Below are 21954 nucleotides of genomic sequence, written 5' to 3'. Positions count from 1 at the left end.
TCACCTCGTCCATGTCCTCAGTGTCTGATTATTTTTACCTTCTTGCTGTCTGAACTTGAAAGATCTTAGATCTGGCTTGCTATCTGCTACTGAATGTAATACCAGAGCTACCAGCAGCAGTCACCTCTCTTACGGCCTGGGGATCAAACAACAGGTTACCTACAGCTCTGGGAAATTTTGCCTGCTTGCTCAGCAAGGTTTGATTTGTTAATGTCTTGGTTATATTCCTGCCTTCCGTGACAAGAGAGGAAGCAGGAGGAAGTTTTGCACACAGGCCCTGGCTCATGGAGAAGGGAAGAGGTGGCCACAAAGAGAAGGAGAGAATTACAAGATGCTCCTGAAATAAAGGGGTGGTTGGGTGGTATGTGAAAAGCCGCAGCGAAGCCCTAGTATGGACAATGAACTCTGCAGGGAGCAGCAGTAGGATTCTCTAGGCTCCCATGGAGTAGGAGCAATGCCTAAGGTGCTTTCCAAAGGGAGTGTGGTTTCAAGACCAGCTGGAGCAAATTTGAGCTCATGCTGCTGTTGAAAGGGGAAGTCCTGTTGTCCTGCCCACCCACCTCTGCCTTGGTGTGGCAGGATGCTTCTCCCAGGCACACACCAGGGGAGAGAGTGGGAGTGTTAAGCAGCAGGGTGGCCACAGATCAGCTTAAGCTGATTGCGAAACCTCACTCAGAGATAGCAACAAAATCTGGTATTTATCTGTTTAGGTTACATGCTGCTTTTGACAGTGCTTCTACAGTAGGTTTCTGTACTGGTTTGGGGTTTTTCTTCTCTTGGTGGCATGACATTTTTCCTGTGTGGTGGTTTGTTGTTATTCTTATGCAGCAACAAGGGAGGAAGATGGTGTTTTCACCAAAGTGATTGTCAAATGTCTGCTGTTGGCTGGGTACTTGGAGATACATGTAGAACTGAGAATTACTCAGTTGTCCTGAAATTAAACCTGTCATGACTGGAACTGCTTTACATATTTTATTAGCTGAGGGTTTTTTCCAAGATCTCTACTTTTTCCCCAAAATACTGTGATTTCCCTCCTCCTTTCTTTACAGAATTCATAATAATTTGCTCTGTAAGTGCATCATCTGATTTTTTTTCACTCTGTTAGCAATGATTGTTTGTTTCCATGTTAAATGCAACCCCTGTTAAGCGCAACAGAAGTATTGTTTTCCTTAGTGGAAAAGATACTTGATCAAGTGACTGTACAAATGAAGGCAACCACATGTAGGCTACAGTATATAGGACATGGCGTTTGGAGGTTGCATGTGTTATGCCTGAAGTGCCAAGTGCCTGGCTGTGATTCAGATAAAGTTGGCACTGGGTGATGCCAACACCCCAGTGTAAATGGGGTGTAAGTCTTTTCCTGTGTTGAAGAGCCCTGAAAGAAAACAGAAGGATTAAAAGGAATGAGTGCCGGAGGGGACTAGGTTATAAGAGAAGTGGTACATGTGCTCCTTATTTAATCTTCTTTGTACCCACTGTTGCATATGCCAACTCTGTAACAGTGGGTGTGTATTCTTGTATCAGAGCAGATGATTCTGTAAGAAAGATGTTGCTTTGTTTTAATAAATTGAGGTTGTCTCTTAAAAAATGGGAGGGGGAGGTGAAGGAAGAAGCATAAAGAGAGAATTCTTCAAATGGATGTAGAACAAAATCCAGGAGGATTTCTGTGTCAAGAACTGCGGGGACGATTCCTTCGCTGGTCTTGGCTCTGCCCAAGCATCTAGTTATGCACTGGTATGATTCATATGAGAATTTCTGCTTTAGGTTGGGTTTTGGTGTTTGGGGTTTTGGTTTGCTTTGGTTTGGGGTTTTTTTTTGTTTGTTGTTTGGGGTTTTTGTTTGTTTGCTGGTTTTTTTTTAAACCAAAATCTTATGAGTGTGTTTTGTCATTTGTTTCCCTCCACCTCTCCTCTAGGTATGATCCAACTCATGTGCTCAGCCTGTTCTGGGAAGGGGAGGGTGGTGAACCTCAGCAGTCTTTCACATTGTGATACAGGTCCTGAAGACAAGCTGTCCTGTTCTTCCATGCCTTACCAAGTGTCGTGGTGGTGCTGTTTGGCCTCTCCTGATACCTTTCCTTAAATGCTGATGCATGTTCAAAAAACGCAGCCCTCCTACTTTGGAGGTGGGAACTGCCTTTGCCTTCTGTTTTCAGAAACAGTTTGTTGCCTTTGGTGTGGCTGCTGAGGAGGGGTTGGAGGGCATGGCGATCTCTGCTTAGGCCCTTCTTCTTATATGGGTCTCTGAACTCGTGAGAAAAGGTTACAGAAACAACCAAGGTGAATGGCCCAGTGGCTAAGAGAGCGTTTGCTGTCAGAGCTCGAGTACAATGCAAAGGTCTGTTCTGAAACCTGCTTGCAATAGGCCTTTGTAAAGTATCTAGTCAGAGCTTTTTTCCCCGTGTATTTAAAAAACAACAGTCTCTGAAAACTCCAGTTCTGGTGACGTATGCTGCAAGAAGGGATTTAGTTCTCCTGAGACCACTTGACCACCCCGAGCCCTTTGAAGGAGGGAATTCTTTAAGATGCATATTTACTTGTGCATTTGGCAGTGTCTTCCCCATCTCCTTATCCTGGGTCTCTACCACTAGGAAGAAACCTGGAACAGCAGGCTCCTGCTGACCTTTAAAAAGCTCTCAGTGGAAAGCATGACACAGGGCTTGTTCCTGTGGGCTTCTGAGTGCCAGCGGGTGCCAACCCTGAAAAGGCCTCAGAAAATAAATTAAGAGGGAAGTGTGTCTGTGTTGGTTTGGGGTTTTTTTGCTGCAGTGGCTTGGGAGCCGCTCAGGTGGGTGAGTGCACTGTGCTCAGCACTGGGCATGGACCCTAACAGCAGAGCAGCTCCCCGCTGCAGCTGCCACCAGTGTGGAAGCAACGGGCTGGTGGCTGAAGCAGGGGATGCAGCCAGTTGTCCCTGCCTTTGAGCCCTGGCTGCAGGGCGTTCGTTCCCTGTGCTAGGGGGTTGCCTCTGTTCCTGTCGAGGAGCTGCTGCCAGCTGGGCTGGGACTTGCCAGCCTTGCAGCCAGTGCCCTGCTGTGCTGGCGTTTGCAGCCTGGCAGCAGCGTGCAGCGGTTGGCAGTGCTGGGGAAGGGCTTGGGCACGCAGCAGCGCTGCTTGGGGCGCAGCCAGGGCAGGAGAGGCACAAGAAGGGCAGCGAGGCAGTGGCGGCCGGCCTGCTGCGCATGGAGAGTGGTGTAGAGCCCTGCCTGTTGCTAGGGGACTCTTTTCACTTATGAAGCAGCATTGGTCTACGTAGCAGCTTTCTCAGTGTTTGTTGATTGGAGGCAATTACTGTAAAATACTTGATTTATAACGAGGCATACTTAATAAACAGCAAACTAAAATAAATACTCATGAATTACCTGCTGGAGTCTGGCTGTTCGTTTTGCTGAGTTGTTGCTTTCCATCTGTGGGTTCTTCTCCGCGCTGCAGCCTCTGAGTCCCTGGAGGTAAAGGCAGCCATGCTGGGGTCTTGGCTGGTGGAAGTGTTGGGCTAAAGGAGGAAGAGAGGGAATCCTGTTTCTTCTCTATTTTGTGTATCCCAGGGATAGGGGCGTTTTCCAGAGGTTTTCCAGGCAGCTCATTGACTCAAGGTGGGCTGCTTGCCTGGTATACTGCTGTAATGCAGCACTTCAGATGTGATCAAAGCAGTTGTGTGGAGCACATGTGTTGTGCAGCTACCGTGTCATTGGGGTCTGGTCTGGCTTTTATGGCGGTGTAGGGAAGTGGTGGCACAGAAGTAACAATGCCCTTTGTTAAGTTTGGATGAACCAGTATGTTTAAGAAAAGATGTGGGAAATGGCAAATTGCTTATTTGAGGGATCTCTGCTCTTCAAGAATAGGACAACTCATTAGAGTATTTCTGAAATTATTAAAATAAGGGTGTGCTCAGCCTTCCCCAGAGATCAGGCACTGGTGGCAAAAGGATGACTTGACATTCTGCTTCCATGTCACAGAGTGGCATTTCTCTGACACTCGGCTAGCGTCAACACTTTATTTGGCGACTTTGATTCACAGCAGTTTGTTTTTATACAGGAAGAGTCTGTGGCGCTTGTCAAAATGAGAAAGTGACCGTCAGTGACCTAGCTTGGTACTCCTGTCACCAGAGTCTCCTGGAGCCAGTGGTCAGCCCAGCTGAAGCCAGAGGAGGAAGGAGGAGAAGCACAGCCTGATCAGGTACTGAGCCAGGAATGGGAAACGTTGTCTGATGCTGACTTGAATCAAGTTGTGGATGATCATTATTTATAAAAATAGAGTTCTGTTCCTTAAAAAGTCTTGCTAACATGTGTGATACAATGGTGGCCCAGTAACGACAACCACATCATCTATAGGCCTGGCATGGGTGCATGTTATATGCTTGAGTTCTGTAACAGATTTGAGGTAAACATAAACAAATGGCAACTTTCTGTTTTCCGGGGTATTTGATTGACACATCTAATGTGCAGTACCACGCAGTATGTGTTTGCCAATACCTGTATCCAGGCTCCATGTGAGTTGGAGGGAATGGACTAGGAATACTCTTAACAAATGTTTGAATGTTGAAGAGCAATTTGATGTCTTGAGGAAAGAGTTTTTCCTCAGGTTTATTCTTTCTTCTAATAGGGAGATAAAAGTGCCAGCTTTCGAGGAGCACAATGTTATGCAGCAACCACAGAGCCCAAAAAGGTAGCAGACTGATGGGTTTTAAGACAAAACAAACTGTCAGCTTGCTAGCTGTGTTTTTATTTGCTGAGATTCCCATAACCATTCCTGGAAACTGGTATTTATTCTTGCATTCACATCTTTCAGGTTATCATACTTAAGAAGACTTAGTTAGGTTCATCTTGTTGTATGAAGACTGTCAGAGAAGATCAAGGGTTTGGTGTATTGTATTAGATTTATTTTTTCTTACATGACTGCTTTCCAGTTTATGTGGAACTCCTGCTCCAAGGACCATGTTCTAGAAAGACTTTGCGTATTTTCACGCACCTTTAGAGATTCCTTAAGAACAGGGCTACTACTTATGTGTGCTTGTACAATGCTTGGGATGGCAGTGGCCCGCAATTCACTTCTAGAGGGAACCATTCTTTGAAGAGGCACAGTGTTTTTCACCTTGAGTTGATGCTTTCTCTCCAGAAATACCAGCATCTGTCCCTTAGACTGTCTGAATTTATTAGTCACATTTTGATGTTATTTTTTTTATTTATTGACCCAGCAGGCGTTTGTTTAAATGATCTGTTAAGAAAATTATTCCTAATGTTCTAGAGGTAATTTTCAGCTCTGATTATTTCTTTCCTTGTGTGGTTAAAAAAGGGAAGTCCTTTTCTAGCATGCGTTGGGAATCCTTCACTTTTTTTTGTCTTGGGAAATAAGAATCGGCGTTTATTTGATTCAACAACCAGCTTCCTGCTTCTCAAGGAAGAGGCAGTGGCTCATTCGCCTGCAAACATCCCTCCTGTGGAGACTCTTTGTTGGAGTTAGAGGAAAGCTAGCAACTACTAGTAAAATAGCTGCATAGCAGGATGAAGAGGGATTATTGAAGCATTACTAGGAAATTCATGGCTGTGTGCAAGACCTTATGTACTCCACAGACAAGCTGACCTAAATTCTGCAGCCAGGCCTTACTGGCTTCTGTGTTGATGTGATATGGCAGGCTGGATAACCTGCAGCAGATCTGGGTTTAAAAAAAAAAAAAGAAGGGGACAGAGAAGACTTATATTTGAGTAGAAACGCAGGCAGGGCAGTCTTTATAACTGTACTGAATCTGTCTTAAACTTTGTTGTTTTCTAACCCACACCTCTCTATTCTTAATATTGAGTACTTTTCACGTAGTCAAGATGAGACTGCATTATAAGGATGCTCATTAGGAAGAGTGGAGAAGTTGTTTACTCCTGGATGGGGAAATGGGTGGTTTCACTCATAACAGGCTTTTACGAATGGTTTGGAGTTGAGATAAGTTTTAGCAAAGAAATGGTGATATGTGTCTTATCAGTGAAACTGTTAACCCAACTGACATGTAGTCATCTCGGGGGGGGGGGGGGGGGAATAGGATTAGTATCTACTTGATATAAATGGAATGGTTTGCACTTATGTTTTCAGGCAGTCTGTTTGTTTCTCAAGATTATACATCACACACAAAACATGACACAAAAATCCAAATAGGAAATGAAATGCCACATCTCTCAAAGTGAAGTTGGTCAGTCTGACGTGTGTGCAGAATTTTACTGCTGTTACTTCTTGCAGTAGGATTGTGACTTTGCAGTTTAGTTTCTGCTGGCACAGACCTGGTGTGATGGCAGTTACTGCTTCCTCCCTTTTTCTGTAGACATAAGCTAGACTGATGCAATGCTCTCCTTTGCATTCACGCCTCCTGCTTGCACGCTTTCATTACCCGGTCTTGCTACTTCCTTCTGAGGTAGCCCTGTGACTATGAGAGGAATTTTTCTGCTGGTGCTGCTTAAACTGGGTCCTATGAAAGGAACAGTTTATGCAGGCAGAAAAATTTCACAGCCACTAGAAGGGCTTTTGCAGTAAGGTTTTTGCTGGCATAGTTGGGAAGCAAGAAAAAAAAAAAATCTTGGCTGATACAGCTAAATCAGCAAAATGTTAAAGTGTGGCTAGGGGCTTTCCAGTGCAAGTGTTATGGTCTGGTTACTGTGATGGAGTGTGTATGTGTATATATAATATACTTGTGTCTGGAAACCTCTTCCATGGGAGCATAAGCTTTAAGTTCTTTTGAATTTTTTTAGAGGAATTTCTGCAGCTGCAGAATCCTGAAGTGCCAGGGGAAATATTGATATCCTCAAACATAGCTGGTTTATTTTAGATCACGTTTCACCGATGTGCTTTTGATTTAAGAACAACTTGTCTGTATAAGCTATTTGTTTGCTATATGCACGTAAGAAGTGGCAATGCTGACCTTCTTCTGGAAGTAGGAATGAAGGGACCCAAGGAAGGGTGGATTTGCTTGGTTATTTTCTTTCATTTCTTGTGTCCTGCTTTACTAGCATCTTGGAATGTAGCTTCTCTGTGCGGTGTAAGACTGTTTGTTCTGCAGAGGTAGGCAAATCTGACGGATTTACTTGCTATGCATCAGCTCCCCCCATGAGTTAATTACAAAAATGTATTAATACCAAACTTAAAGTTAGGAGGTACCCGGTCAGCTTGCTCTAATCTGTCCGTGGAGCGAGTGCCAGGTGTAGCTTGTGCTGATGGTCCTTTGTATTTCTTGCATTTGAGCTGTGAGCTTGTGGTAGTCGGAGGGTGAGACTGGGAGTAGCTCGCTTATGAAAATAAAATCAATTTTTGACAAAATCAAAATCAATTTTTGACAACAGCAAACAAGGGGCAGACAAAAGGTGGATGTCCTGAAGAGCTGTGTGTGTTGAAGTGTCCCCCAGCCTCAGGAGGAGGGTGTGGAGGTTCCAGATGTGTTGCAAACGGCAGACTTTCCTGGACGTTCACCTGCAGTTCAACTTCTAGCTTAATACTGAGGCATGTTGTAGGGGCTCCCTGCAGGTCTGCCTGCTCACATACCGAGTTATACGGATGTTGGTATCAGCCACGGTTGGCGCGGTGTTGGCAGCGAGGGCTGAGGGAGGAGGGCAGGGCTGCCCTGCACCGGTCATGGCTGGTTCCAGCCGGCTCCCCAACCGACCCCAGGGACCGGCTGTGTGCCAGAGGGGAGCCAGAAGACCCTGCAGGGACCGTGACCAGCGCAGGAAGCACCACGTGCTGGCCCTGTCGCCTCCCTGCCGGGACCAGGTACGGCAAGGGGATTGGAGAGCAAGGGCGCTGTTTCCCCTCTGTGTGTGTGTGTTTCAATACCAGAAGCAGTAATTAGAAGTTTATTAATTGACAGATAAAGTAAATTGATTTAAATTCCCCCCCAAACTGATAAACTGTTTTCTGCTTGCGACAATGTTATTGCCAAGGCTGCCTCAAGGCAGAAGTAAATTTTTCCTTAGGTGTAGATACAGATGTCATTTTGACTGCTTCTTTGCAATGAAAAGGACTTCTGTGTACTTCGTTCCAATGTTACAATTTTCATGTCAGGTTATCTTTTCTTCCTGTGGTCCCAGCAGAATTTTCAATGTTAACATTAGATACAGAAACTGGAAAATAGCTCTACTTTGGTGGGTTTTCCACTGTTTTTGCTGCCATATTTCTTTGCCTAGACAGGAGACTTGCCTGTTACTGGTAGCAAAAGCCAGTCCCAACAGCCACAAGTCTGTGGGCTGAGCTGCTTCCAGCCAGCTTGTCGTCCTGCGAGCCTGAGCCCAGCCTGGCCATGGGTGGTGATACCAACTGCAGCACAGAGCGAGGAAGAAGACGGTGCTCATGGGTGTTTGTCAGCAAACTTGCTATGGCAGAGAAAAATGTGAGCAGGGTCAAAATGCAGCAGTGCTCTCTAAACCTTCAGCAGAGTAATGTTGTGTTGCATGTTTTCATGTGTATAGACCTGTTTCCTACTGGATGTGTACAAAATTCAGTAGGCTTCAGTAATGTTAGTTATGTGTTTGACACAATATGATGTTGTTTTGAAATGTTTACCTGTTCTAAGTTCTCAACTGGAATCTCAGGAGGTGTGTTTGGATAGAAGGGAAGAGATTCCGAACATGTGGTCGCTCCCTCAAGCTTCGTCCCGTCCCTTGTCTTCAGTAGGTGATACTCCCTTGAATAAGGGAGCACCATCACAGTGTGCTTGTTCTTTTGTACTCTTAGAGGCTGGCTGTGAACACTGGGGCACCAAAGCAGCATAGTGAGGTTCAGCATCAAAGGGTAAAGTATGTCCATCCTTGTCCATACCTGATTTAGTTTCATGGGGGGTAAAACACTTACAGCAATTCAGAAACTATGGAAGGGATTGGGCTGGGATGGGGAAAAGTTGGCCTTTCCAAGACCTGGTTTTCCTTCTGTAGATGGGCCTAATGTTGTCTAGTACTGCTGTATTTACACCTCTTGTGGTGAACAGGACATACCCTTAGAAGTTGGTGACGTTATTGCCTGGCATCTCAGACTGTAAAGATGGGAGGAGAAAGAGAGATTTGCAAGGGAGAAAGACAAACAGTTCTGTTGCCCAAATATTTTAGTGCTGCTGTGGGTTAGCGGTAATATTGTGTTTCTCTGTAGACAGCTTTTTATTGGCCTCTTTTAGAAAAGTTTTAAATTTAAATAAATAATATATTTCTCTAGTTTTATTTATTATTTCAAGTGCTAGAGTTTGCTTGCAATTATAACATTCCACTGCCTCCAGTGATTGGATATATAAAATCCTGGCCTTTGTTGCTGAGCAATAAACTCCCAAACTTTCCACTTACCTGACTTTGCATTTCATGAGGTAGCTCTTGCTCAGTGTATTACTGGAAGCTGTGGAAAAGTTTTCTATGCATAATTAGAATTGATTTGATCAATAAGGCATCAATCTCTTTCCCGTTCCCTTAACTCTTACATTCTGCAGGAGCTGGGCAAAAAAAATGTGATTTTTCTGCTCATAAACTGAATCTGCTACCTTTTGAAATAAAATGTTTTTCCAGGCAGGCTGCAAAACAATTTTTATGGGTAGTTCAAGTAATTATGTAAGGAACTAAATGATTGTTAACATTACTGATGTTTGAAACATTAGGGGGAAAAAAAAAATTCCATGAAAAGAAATTTTGTAAAAAAGGAAAACCCCAGACAGCTGCTGGCTGCCCCACCCCCACCTCCCTGCCTTGTGTTGTTTTGAAGTCCTGTGGTAGTTAAGGAGAGCACTGACCAGTGGGGGTTTTTTTTGATCTTTTCTACGGAGGGAGCATGGTGGTTTGGGGCTTTAGAGGCAAAGTTCAACCACCACTACCCCCAAAAAACCCAGATTGTTGCTTGCACCAGAGCTATAGGCTGGGGTACAGCTGTAGTTTGCAACTGGATCTGGCAGTCCTGCATGCCTTGCCTTTTTGGCAGGTTGTGCTGCGTGGTGCCTCGCTGCCTCCCGTGACACTGGGCTGGGATGTTGCTACTGCTGCTGGAGGTTGGGGGCAGCGGACATTCCTGTGGCATGGGGGAGATGGGGAGGGCTGTGGAAATAGGGGTATTGCATGGGGTTTTGTTTAGATGCAAGAAGCAATGGGCTGTGATAGAGCTAGACAGTCCCATGTCAAGTTACCACCTTTTGGTTGATGAGTAATGGCTGTTTTTTCCAGAGTCTGGGTACGCCCTAGTCCCTGAGCAGCAGCTAATTGGTGGTAACTTGTAGTCAAGATCCACAGCAGTGCCAGTATTTCCTTTTCAGCTGAGGGAACTGGATGGGGAGCTGTGGGGAAGCTCTGCAGGATGTGGATGAGTGTTTGGGAAGGTGGAGGTGGGTGGTGGTGGAGCAGGGAGATATCAGAAGGGTCAGCAGCATGGAGCACAAAGCATGGGTAGTGTTATGGGAATGTATTGGTCCACTCCTCCTCTGGATTGTGCTGTCCTGGTATGTGTATTTAGACTGAGACAATCTGGGATGACTGGCTGTCAGCTTGGTAAAATAATCAGGTTGCCAAGAACTCCATCATCTTGTTAAGCATCATTTCAGATTTATGGCATATTTGTCCATCTTTAATCCAGCTAATTTAAGATATGCAAATGTGCTTTTTAGTACTCTTTAGTTTCTTTTCCTACAGCTCATGTAAACTTTTTTGTTTGTTTTGGTTTTGCATCCCTGCTCTGTCTCAACCAGGGTTCAATCTGAAGGCAAAAACTGAGAAACTCTTTTCTTTCACTAAAAGGGTATGTCTAGGTTGTAGGGCATGGGAAAATGAGAACTGGAGCTCTCATCCATAAACATTTACCAAATCTTATTTCAACAGCCACTTTTGTCTTTCTTATAATAACAGGAGTTATGCCAACCTAAAAAGCCCCAGACCTGCTTTGCTTTGACATTTAGCTAGATCCTTACATGTAATATCCCAATGAGGGGTAGACTTACTTCTGTTTTCCTTATATGTTGGATAGCACTTACATACATAGTTGGTAGAACTTGGGTGGTTTTTTTGCAGTGTCATTGAGTTTCTTTTTCTTGCGTGGGTTGCTCGCAGAGCTGTGTTAGTGGGAAGACAAACACTAGAAATAGAAAAATATGATGAGACAAGGGCTGTCAAGTATTATGCATATATTCTGTACCGTGCATACTGAGGCCCTGACCTACTTGAGGCCTCTAGGTACTTCTGCAATATAAGTGTTTAGCAATGATAAACTGCAGTGTCTGGCAGAGGGATTCAGTGTGCAAGAACAACACCTGAAAAAACAACCTTTAATCCTTTCCCTGAAATGAGCCAGTTTCAAGGTTTCTGTTCTTTTGGGAGGGGTCGCACAGGATGCTTCCATTCAGTGAGTGTATGCTGGCATGATATTCAGTGGTCAGCACCTTGTTTTAATACTTCTCAGCAAAGTAATATTGATAGAGCTGACTTATTTGACTTATTTTTTTCCTACATGTGTGCTGCAGTAATTCTTTGAGTGGTTTGGGGTTTTTTGGAGGGTTTTTGGTTTTTTTGTTTGTTTTGTTTTGTTGTGGGGTTTTGTTTTTTGTTTTTTTTGGTTTTTTGTTTGTTTGTTTTCAGAAATAGTCAATATACCAGGAAAAGCCCCAGTCACCAATAACATCTGAAAACAACAAAAAGAGCAGAAGATCAGAAAGCCCACAGATAGTCCCTAAACAACAACAAAATGAGCTATAATGTGGTCAAGGAGAGAGCTGCTTGCAACCAAGGGCACTTGCTAAGGGGAAGATGGGTTATGAAAACCTGACAGCTATCTTTGATTTTTGAATGAGGACAAATGTAGTTGTGTTCTCCAAATAAATGCTCGGAGTAGCTATGTTACTTAGTGTTCCTTATAATATAAAATGGCTGAGTTTCACGGCTTGTCACAAAAGGCCTTGGAGCTTATTCTTGGCATTCTGGATAGTCTGATCACAGATGATGGAACTAGGCAGACTAAAGGGTCATGGCATTTTAGAAAGAGATTCTCTTAAAAATAACTCAGTGACCTTTTAGAGTTGGAGGTATCCCCAAGATAAGCTGTTTCTGATTGATCTGAGGCCAGGGATATGAGTATTTCTTGCTTATTAAATGCACCAAACATGGATAGATGTGTATAGGGTTAAAAGGCTATGTGAATCAGCACTGGTTGAAAATGTTTTCTGAAGTTTGAATGGGTTAAACGGTGTTACTGATGTTTCTTGACACCTTTTTTGGAATATCATCTACCATATTAAAAGTATTTAGGGGATGGACTTGTTTTCATTCTGTACAACCAGAGGGCACGTAAGGAATGTGTATCTTGTTTTCAGAACAGTCATAGACCAGTCCTCAGGAGCTGACTCACCGCTATTTTGTAAGCAGGGTTTGCCTTCCTTTCATGCGGTTCTGCATTATTCCATTCCCTAGTCCATGGTAATTTAGGTTTTAAGTGTGCTGGTGTCAGAAAGCCTGCTTCCTAGAGTAGTATCTTATCCCCATGTGTGGTATGTACTCAGCCTGATCTGCTACTGGCAAACGTAATTTTTGATTGTTTTATTTATTTCTGGTTGCATCTTCATCAAATTATGGTACAAAGGCACTTTCCCTGCAGCTGTCCAATGTGATCATTAATAAACAATTATTAATCATTTTGAGGGTATTGTATTTAGTCTGTTATAGTTATACTGTCTCACTTGTATGGGCTTGTTTTCAATTTTTCCTACACAATATTTGAGACTTTCTTGAGTTTCACATTAATTGACTTGTTCTACTTGCATTTTAACTGAGCTTTGCTATTGGGATGCTGTGGTAGGGTGGGACTGGGAAAAATGGGCTGCTGGAAAGAATTAGAGGAAAGGCAATGGCTCCGTGCAACTTAAGCATTCAAGTTACAATTTCTAGTATGTAACACACCTTGAGTTATGGCACTATTGACTTTCAAAATCACTTAAACTTACTCTCACACCTTAATAACACTTTATTCATGGCAGGTCAGGTATTTTCCTGTGATTGATAGTAACTTTTTATTACATTCTTTTACTTGGATCTATTTATTTATTTATTTTACTCCAGCTTAGGAGGACATAAGGTGCCAGAAATCTTCAGCACTGTCATAATCTTTATTTTTTAACTAAAAGCTTTTCTGAAAATAACTGTACACCAGTGTGTAAATCAAACTCTTCCAAGAGGTCTGCTACCTGTGATTTTTTTTTTATAGTTTTGCTAGGTGAAAGTTGGAAGATCTGGTTGTTTTAATTGATGTTTTTGCAAAACTTGTGTGGCTGGAAAACTGACAGGAGTCATGTGAATTTCATGTTACTTATGCATGATTAAAATTAAGGGCAGTAGTGTGGGCTGCCACTAAAAATATTCCCAAGAAAACCATATAGGAGAGACTACGGGAGAGAGAACCCAGCAGAGACTTCTTTTTCCTGTTCTTCCTATTCCACTGTAGCTCCAAGGCTGAACATAGTAAAAGGGAAAAATGGAAACCATTCTCATGGGAAAAGGGTGGAGTGATATCACTTTTCCTGATAGTAGCCAGGAGGCTGTGGAGATGGGAGAAACAATAGGAAGCTTTTTGTTTCCTGGGTGGAGTTTCACATTTGACACTGATAAGTGGAAGCCTGATACGAAGGCATCAGGCTGGTAGAAAGGCTGCACCTTCCCTGATTGCTGCTGGACTTCAGTCTGGGTGTTCCTGCAGGAAACTCCACCCTCTTGTTCTATCTCTGTCTGGTATGTTTTCTAAGCCTTGATGGCGTCCTCTTGTTACTGCTGGCAAAAAGTTGCATGTGTGGGAGATATGCAAATGTGTTGTAATGTTCTGATATAATTTTAGCGCAAGAAAAGAGCAAGCTCTGTATGTAGGTATCGTCAACTGAGCTCCAGTCTTGCAGCTTAGTTTATTTAATAGAGCTGTTAACTCTGAAAAGACATTTACATAGAAGTGGGGTAGAGGATCAAGTTATTAATTTTCTAAGCTTAAAAAGCAGCTCCTATCAAGCCATGCTTCCATAAAACTAAATTCCTTTACAGACAGTAGGAACTGTCTGCATGAGTGTGAAAGAATTGGATCATTTAATGGCATGATTATTGAGGATTTCTGATTATGTGAATTCTCTCATTGCTTGCAGTGCATACTGGTCACTGGAAGAATACTGGCTTTGCTATAACTGACGTGGACTTTACCTTGTCTTGTTTCTCTCAATGTAAAAATTCTAAATACTGTTTTGCCTTACTGGTTTTCTTTGTGATTTTCTTTTCAGGTTCAATGAGAACATGATCTTTTGTGGGAGAGAGGAATGAACCTACTAAAATCCTTTCTCATATGCAGGGTTAAGTATTGCACTCAGGAGGGTAATGTTCCAGTGGAATTGCAGTCTTTTCATAACAATTTAGACTTTGGTAAAGAAAGTGGATGAGTCATTGCAGGGGTTTGATGGCTGAAAAGATTGATATTATTAAAAAAACCATTAAAATTAAAAAATAAAATATTAAAACCAAGAAGCCCTTTCCTCTGTGTCCCAGCTTTCAGCCATTCGAAAGATCATCAGATTCCCAGATGTAGTTTAACATTTGAGTACTATGGACATGTTTGTTTTGATGTCTTTCCCTGAACTGCAAATGGTGCTTTTTCTGTGCTTTCACTTACACGTTATTTATAGTGATATAAATGTCAAATTTGGTTCGAGCATTTTGATGAGGTTACAGCACTTTGAAAGAGCCAGATGTTCCCATTATTTTGGTGTGATTGTTAGGGTTAATTATACTTGCTTCATAACCTTTTTGAGTTGCACTGGTATACTAGGTGCTTCATGGCTAAAAGTATTCCAGTTGTTCAGTGTTTGTATGCTCTTGCATACAGGTTCATTTGCTTTTCCTTAATAGGTGCTTGTTAGTCAAGGCCTTATGTTTCTACAGGTTTGTGTTTGAGCTGGGTTTTTAACGGCAAACCCTAGGTCCATGGTGCCTTTTTGCCTTTATGCTGGGGTAGTGGTAAGAGTGGAGAATGTTGCAGACTGCAATGTGACCCTGAAGGGACGACTCCAAACTGGCCCTTTGAATTCAGTTAAATTAGCATAAATAGTCTCTATTTGAGGAGTTTTTCAACTGCAGTAGACCACGGGGGGTGGGGTGGGGGGTGGGGGGTGGGGTGTTGGGTGTCAATCAAAACCAATTCATGAAAGGTATGGAAGCTTCAGCAACCTTTTGAAGTCCTTTAAGATGTAAATTGATACCCTCTGAGTGCTCCTGTCTGGGGCAGATCTTTGATACAAGGTAGGTCTTATGGCTCTGATCCTAGAAGAGGTAATAAACTGGGTTTTGTCTTTTTATTAATTAAAACCATGCTATGTGCAGTCCTGGGCATTTTTGGTACTGAATCTTGAATGTTTAGTGCATGATGAATATACACCAAGGCATTTGTTTGCTGACAGTGTACAAAAAGCCACTCTCCAACTTTTCTTTCATTTTTATTTATTTATTAGCATGAAAGGTGAATGAAAATGTGTAATAATTTTAACTTCAGCTGTCACTATCATTCATAATTTAAACCTGAAATGCCTCACGTTTTCAGTTCAATGGTCCCCTTAGTCATTAAATCCTGAATTATAGCTTGGCTGTACTCTTCTGATCAGGCTCCTCTAAAAAGGAGATGGCTGTCAGATATTTGGCTCTGAGATGTAGCTACAACCTTCTGGTGTTGGTGTTCGTGACATTGCATTTTGTCAGATATGTAGGGTGCAGCAGCTGAACCTTGCACTTTTCAAGGCCCGAGTCTGTGAAGAGCTGTCTGAATTTTCCAGCTTGCAGATAGCGATACACTTTGGCCTACTTTAACCGTGAACTTTAATTTACCTTAGTCCGAAGTTAAGATTTAGTTGCACTGATGTATAAATTCTTTATAACATTTATCATGTGGTGCAGAGTTACCATGAGTAGGGTTTTTAGAGGGGAAAAATAATATGCAGGACTGTTTTGCAAGGATAGCATTGGAGTTAGACTCCAGTTAGTTTTGTAAAAAGAGGTTGTTTGACCTTTGTAATGAAACAACCATTTGCCTTGGCACAAAATACGGAAGGGGAAGGCTTTTTTTATTTAATTTGTGTTAAAAGGATTGGAAGTGGGAAATGCGGGGATGATGAAGAAATTTTAGCTGCAGGGAAGGATATATAATTTTATTTATGAAACTAGACATACTTGAATGCTTGTTTTACTCCAGTAAAACCTCCTTGCGTAAATGTCATGTGCAGGATTCAGTGGGTGTTCACCTGCTGGGTTGTAGAGAGAAGAGGAGAGGAAAGCAGTTTGCTCTTGAGGGATGCTGGAAAGAAGTGGGTGATTTCATGGCTTCAAGTAGATAAAACTTGCTCTGGTGGCAGTATGGGCAGTGGAATTTGACAAGAAGTGCAAGGCAAGAAGGATGTGTGTGACTAGGGTGATACTTCCGTGGAAAGAAGCAGCAGAGTCTGGAATTCATAGCCTGACATTTTTGAATGTGTGAAGTAAGCCAAAGGAAGTTAGTGGGTGTTGGGACATGACTGATTTGCTCCAGTTTGTAGAGTAGGTGTGGACAGAAGGACAGCAAGAAATCACTGGGGTCTGTTTTAACCTAAGAGGCAAAAAATTGTGCAACCGCACTGGTCAGAAGGAAATGTCCCAAGGCACCCTGGCCTGCTCTAGGTCATGCTGTTTGAGCCTGGTAGCGCAGCTGTATTCAGTTCACAACTCCAGAGCTGCTTCACTCTGGATTCCTACCATTGGAAACCTCCTAATGCAGGGAAGGCCCTAAACAGAAGTAGTTGCAATTACATTTGCTTTTCCTGTGGGATCACTGCAGAAGCCCTGGACGGATGAGATAGGGGTCAGACATGACCTGTGTTTCCTCCAGACCTTAGTTTTTCCTACTCGCAGACTTGCCTGCAGAGAGAGATTTGTGGGTTGAGCAATGGTGCTGTAAGGAGATTCTGTGGCAGAGCGGGTAGATTTGGCTGTCGAAACTTGCCCCGAAGAGCAGGGCTCACCAGGGTAGCTTGCCCCATACGCTTGGTCCAGAGCCTGTAAAGCAAGAGTTAACATACACTGGTAGAAAAGTTACCAAAGTTTAATGCAAAAGCATTGCCTAGCCACATATTTTGTGTATCTCCTGCTAATTACTTCACTGCTGAATAGGTGAGAAGTGAGATTTTTTTTTTCTTTTTTGTTTTTTAAGCTGAACTGGAAATAGTCCCTATAGATTTTCAGGCTTGGCCACATGAACATTACTTGTCATGTGGTGTGCCATGAACTAAGAAATCCTCAGACAGTAACCCCGCGTGGATTTTCTGACACGTGCCTTTCCTCCTATTCTTGTCACAATTCTTCCATCATTCAGACTGACTTCTTTTGTATGTTTGGGTTATGGGAGGTAACAAAGCCTGTGAAACATGACTATCCGTGAAAAATAATACTCTGTAATATTCTTTCAGCCTTTCTAATGGGATAATTTTTCACGTGTACATTTGCATTAATAGCGGTTGGCTTCTAGTTAATAAATACAGGGCCCTGTGAAAATAATAGGTTATTAGGATTGGATGGGTTCCTATGGTGCCCTTAGTGCTGCAGCTTTCACTAGCTAGCTGTGCCTTTGCTTGTGTGCACAGCAGAGTTGTTTACATGTTAGGAATATGCTAGAGGCAAGGAGAAAGGAACAGCTTTAATGTGATGCAGCTTAGATGCTCTGTGGGGGAGGCCTCAGAATTGTTCATAACAGGATCAAATGTCGATCAATGTTTCAGGAAGAATAAAGTTACTGTTTATGAGAAAATTGAAGAATAGTATATTACATGCTTTCCAGCCATCTTAAAGCCATCTATTTTTGATCCTGTCTAGGAAAATGTCCCTCTCCTGTGGTTCTTTTGAACCCTGTTAGAGTATCAGTGGTGCCTAGTAGAAGCATCTATCTGGACCACTCCTGTTTGGCTCCAGCTGCTTCTCTGGGCTGCCTTCGGTAATGAAACAAGTAAGATGCTAGCTTCTTTCAGCTCTTCCATGAAAAGCCTGGTGATCACGTTGTTGAGGGTGCTGCTGGAACATTGTGGCTACCGTTAAATTTGTTTTAAAGGCAGATCTGGGGATTTACTGGCTCCATAGCATAAGGAAACAGTTATTCTGACATCAAGCCATGAACATGAGAAAATGGCTTCTCCCTTATTGCAAGGTATAAAAGCTGGAAGGAGAGGATAAAGACAGAGGAAATGGCTAGAGAGGGCTGGAGAAGAAAACAGCTGAAAACCTCCTCCTGTACCTCCAGAGCTATTTTTTGTCAGTGACAGAGAACTGTGGGATGAGCAAAGCTGATCTGTATCTGCAGCAGGCAGTGGCTCTGATCTGAAAATGTATCCCCAGGAAAAAACAATGAGAGCCTAGCTGCGGGGGAAGGAGCATCCGAAGTCAAGACACCTCTCTGCTGGATCTGAACCTGCAATTCCTGTTCCAGGCTGCTTTGTGTTTTATTCAGGTGATGCTTGAAATCTTACAACAAGGGGCTGTCACGTTTTGTGTTAGATTGTGCCCTGTCAGGGCAGCAGGCTGGGGTTTGGGAAAAAGCAGCTGGGGGATGCAGCTTGCGGAGAAAGGGCAGGGACGAGGAGGGAGGGAATGGAGAGGAGTTGTGGAAAATTATGTCAGAATAAGAGGCTTTTCACACTAAGGCTAGGTGCCTGCTGGAAATGCTTCTCTAAAACAAATGTGGCAACTACAGAGTCATGAATTTATTTACCAGAATTCAAGTTTTTCTGATTGTGTGGTTTCTTGCATTCTTCTTAAAATGGTTTGGTGTTGAACCAGCATCCTGATGTGTTGTGTTGTCTGGGCCTGTCTCCCAAGGGAGATATTTCGGACAGTTACTCCCGAGTAAATCCCATGTGTGGTTCTGGAGTTAAGGGCTTGTCTTCACATGCCATTGAGAAATTATTCAAGTCAGCTGAAGGTGTGAATTTAAAGTGAATTGCTTCAACTGCCCTACATCTCTGAGGCAGAGTAGTTGAGAGTCACTTTCATTCTGGAAAAGAGTGTCTGAAGAGGGTCTCAAGCAGTTTAATCAATCAATTTTTTTAATTTGTATGGTTTTTGTCTCTTAAGAAGTAATCCAAAGTGCCTTATGCAGACAAAGCCTCAAAGTGGATTAGGTTATATAGGAAGGCTGTTCTTAAGGATTTGGGAGGGTTTATGTGGATGCAGATGTATTACTAGTCAGGAGTAGCACTTGTATTTTAATGTCACTCTGTCCTTTCATCTGAATTTAATATTCAAGTAAGTCCTTCAGACTCTTCTAACCTTAAGCAGAAATTATGAGAGGAATGTGAGCTCACTTTAGTCTTTGCAATAGACTTTTGAAACACTGTTACAGCATCTTACAGCTGTCATTAACTGTGTGATGACTGAGAGTTTCAGTAGAAACTTCTAGTTCACATGTTTAATTTTCTATAGTGAATGGAATGCACTTCTTAGGTGGGTGAAGCTGCTGATTTCTTGTGAGATTTTCTAAGCTGATGGGGAGGAGGATGAAGAAAGTTAAAGAGGAGTATGAGCCCGCCCAGCAAATCTTGGACTTTGAGCCCAAACTGAGATTCTTCCCATCCCCTACAAAGCTTTTGTTGTATATGTGTATGAAGCAGAGAACTTTGGCAAAATCTGGATAGTAGAAAAAGGCTGAATGTTTTAGTATTTGAGGCTTTTGTGGCAACCTGCATAGCTATGTTTACCTCAAGCCTAAGAGGAGGGGACAGAGGAATCCAGCACAGGGAGTGTACATTTCAGACTGAACTGTCTGTGCAGATTAATGGCTTTGAATATTTGCTGCCTAATTTAGGGGGAATTTGTTGCAGAAGGTATGGGTAGGGCTCTCCATTTTGCTTTTTAATGTACTGCTACAGTCTTTTTCCCCCTCCTTCACCTTCCTTCCTATTTTGCTGTTTTAATAAGAGGAGGAATGACTGAACTACTGTATGTGTTTTTCCTTAGTCATTTTTGGCTGTGCAAAATAAGTTGCAGTGGCTTGCAGTACAGCAAGAAGCCACGTTATTTCCTTTTCAGCTACTGAATTTAGATTCTTGCTAAACATCATAAAGAATTTCTGCTCTAACTAAATGCATGCAAATATGTGCTTCAGGAGCCGTGTGGGACTCCTGATTATGCAGAAAAGTCCATCATATGTGTTGAACTGCAGAATTGCATCTGTAGACTGCTACCACCACGCTTCTAGGATACTTAACAGATCACTGTGTATGAACAGTTAGCATATTTATTTAAATAAAGTTGTGAAACCGGAAGGTTCTGAATGTTTTTCCTACTATTGTGGCAATTACAAAACCAAATGTTGTGGTTCTCTTGCTGAATACATTAAGTTTTATTGCCCTGTGAAAGACTTGGTCCTAGAGGCAAAGGCCTGATTCTGTACTAAAGCTTAGTTGACTGCATGTGCAAATCCAGGTAGAGCATAGATGCTTCCACCTTGGGCAGATAAGGAATGTTGTTTCTAAACTCAGAGTGCATGTGCTTTGCACTGCCTTTCTTCTCTGCTGAGACTGCTGAGGAGCACTGCAGTTTCTGTAGTAGTGCCATCCTGGGACAGGATGGAGGTCAGTTTGTTTTGCCTTGTTCATCAAACAAACAGCAGATGGCTGGTAGTATGCAGAAGCTATTAACCTGGGTGAGGGTCAGGCTGATGAGGAGGAGCCTGAGTGTATTTGTTGTCCAGTCTGGTTGACTCACCAAATTGGGTGACTTGGTAAATGCCTTGCCTTTATAGTCAAGGAATAGGAGAAATTAATACAGATCTTTTTAAAAGTGCTTTTTGGAGGTATCTGAAATCACTAATCAGTAAACATACAGGTTTGTTTCCCTTCATGCACTGTTTTGTTTTGTTGCTTCTGAGGTACTGAACATCCTGTTGGCATCATGGGAGGGTGTTCAGTACCTTAGAAATTCAGCCCATTGCAGGTCAGCTCTTGTTGCAGCTCTTCAGCTGAGACAGCTACTGTGGACTTTGGTATCACACAACTGGAAGCTGGTGGTTGCCATGGGACCATTGAGTGTGACCCAGTTACGTACAGGATGGACAAACAGAGAGCAGCCCCAAAGAAATTACACTTGATGCTTCAAAAGAGCGTATGTGTCATCATGGAGAACTTGATGCTATTGTAGGAAGAAAGATGTGAATGGAAAACGGAGATCTCTATAAGCAGATACTAAATAGCCCAAAAGCTGAAATTCTGGTTTAAAGAAAAAAGACAACTACTACACTAACAGCCCTATGGCTTCAGGACACATCTAGAAATTTCAAAGCAAAATACAGTAATTAACGGGACAATGGATACATGAGAATTAGCACACATTAGAAGTTAGGAAGTAAGTTAGAGAATTAACTCTGCATATTTTCTACAGCTGAATTATGTTAGGAAACAAATAATTCCAGTTACTAGATGGAGATAATAAAGTAGCTCGTGCAAGAAAAGTACAAATATTTGTAAATACTGTTCCATATTTGGGAAGGTGCAGAATGTGATACCACGAATGCCAATCCAACAAAGAATTAAATTCATCTTAATAAAGGTTTATTACCTTCTATGGATAGATATATGTAAATCAGCAGTGCTATGACTTGATTGTTTTAAAGAGCTTGCTGAAAAGTCTGCAGGCCTACAGACAATTTTTAATAACTGTTGGTATTGAGGGTTTTAAATTAACTGTGCTGGAGTAGACAAGGGAAGGATGGGTGACCGATTTAACCATATTCCAGCTAGCTTGACATTAATCCTCATCAAAATACTGGAAAAGTTAATGCGGTATTCAATTGATAAAACATTAGACAGATTACTATCAGTCTGTATCACTTCAAGAGAAATATGTCCTAGCAAACATGGTGACATGCTGGAAACACTTAAGTTTTACTTGAGAGAGGGGCCTGCATGGGATGTAGTAAAGCTATGTCTTCAAAAGGCACCTGATGC

At 42.5% G+C, this 21954-nt stretch overlaps 1 protein-coding gene across 3 annotated transcripts in view; it reads left to right on the top strand.

Annotated features, from left to right (window-relative positions):
* Nucleotides 1-21954, top strand: part of LRRC8D (leucine rich repeat containing 8 VRAC subunit D) — a 55023-nt gene that overhangs the window by 8065 nt on the left and 25004 nt on the right. The window contains exons 2-3 of one of the 3 annotated variants that reach the window (XR_012652058.1): nucleotides 4035-4175; nucleotides 14230-14399. The exons of 1 other annotated variant lie outside the window; for it this stretch is intronic. The gene's annotated coding sequence lies outside the window, so the exon portion shown is untranslated. Of the gene's footprint in view, nucleotides 1-4034; nucleotides 4176-14229; nucleotides 14400-21954 lie in introns of those variants that run through there. One more of the 3 variants, XM_075039045.1, reaches the window with a different exon arrangement.

The sequence above is a fragment of the Buteo buteo genome, chromosome 10 (assembly GCF_964188355.1).
Source record: "Buteo buteo chromosome 10, bButBut1.hap1.1, whole genome shotgun sequence".
Lineage (NCBI taxonomy): Eukaryota > Metazoa > Chordata > Aves > Accipitriformes > Accipitridae > Buteo > Buteo buteo.
This window is presented reverse-complemented; position numbering and strand designations above follow the sequence as displayed.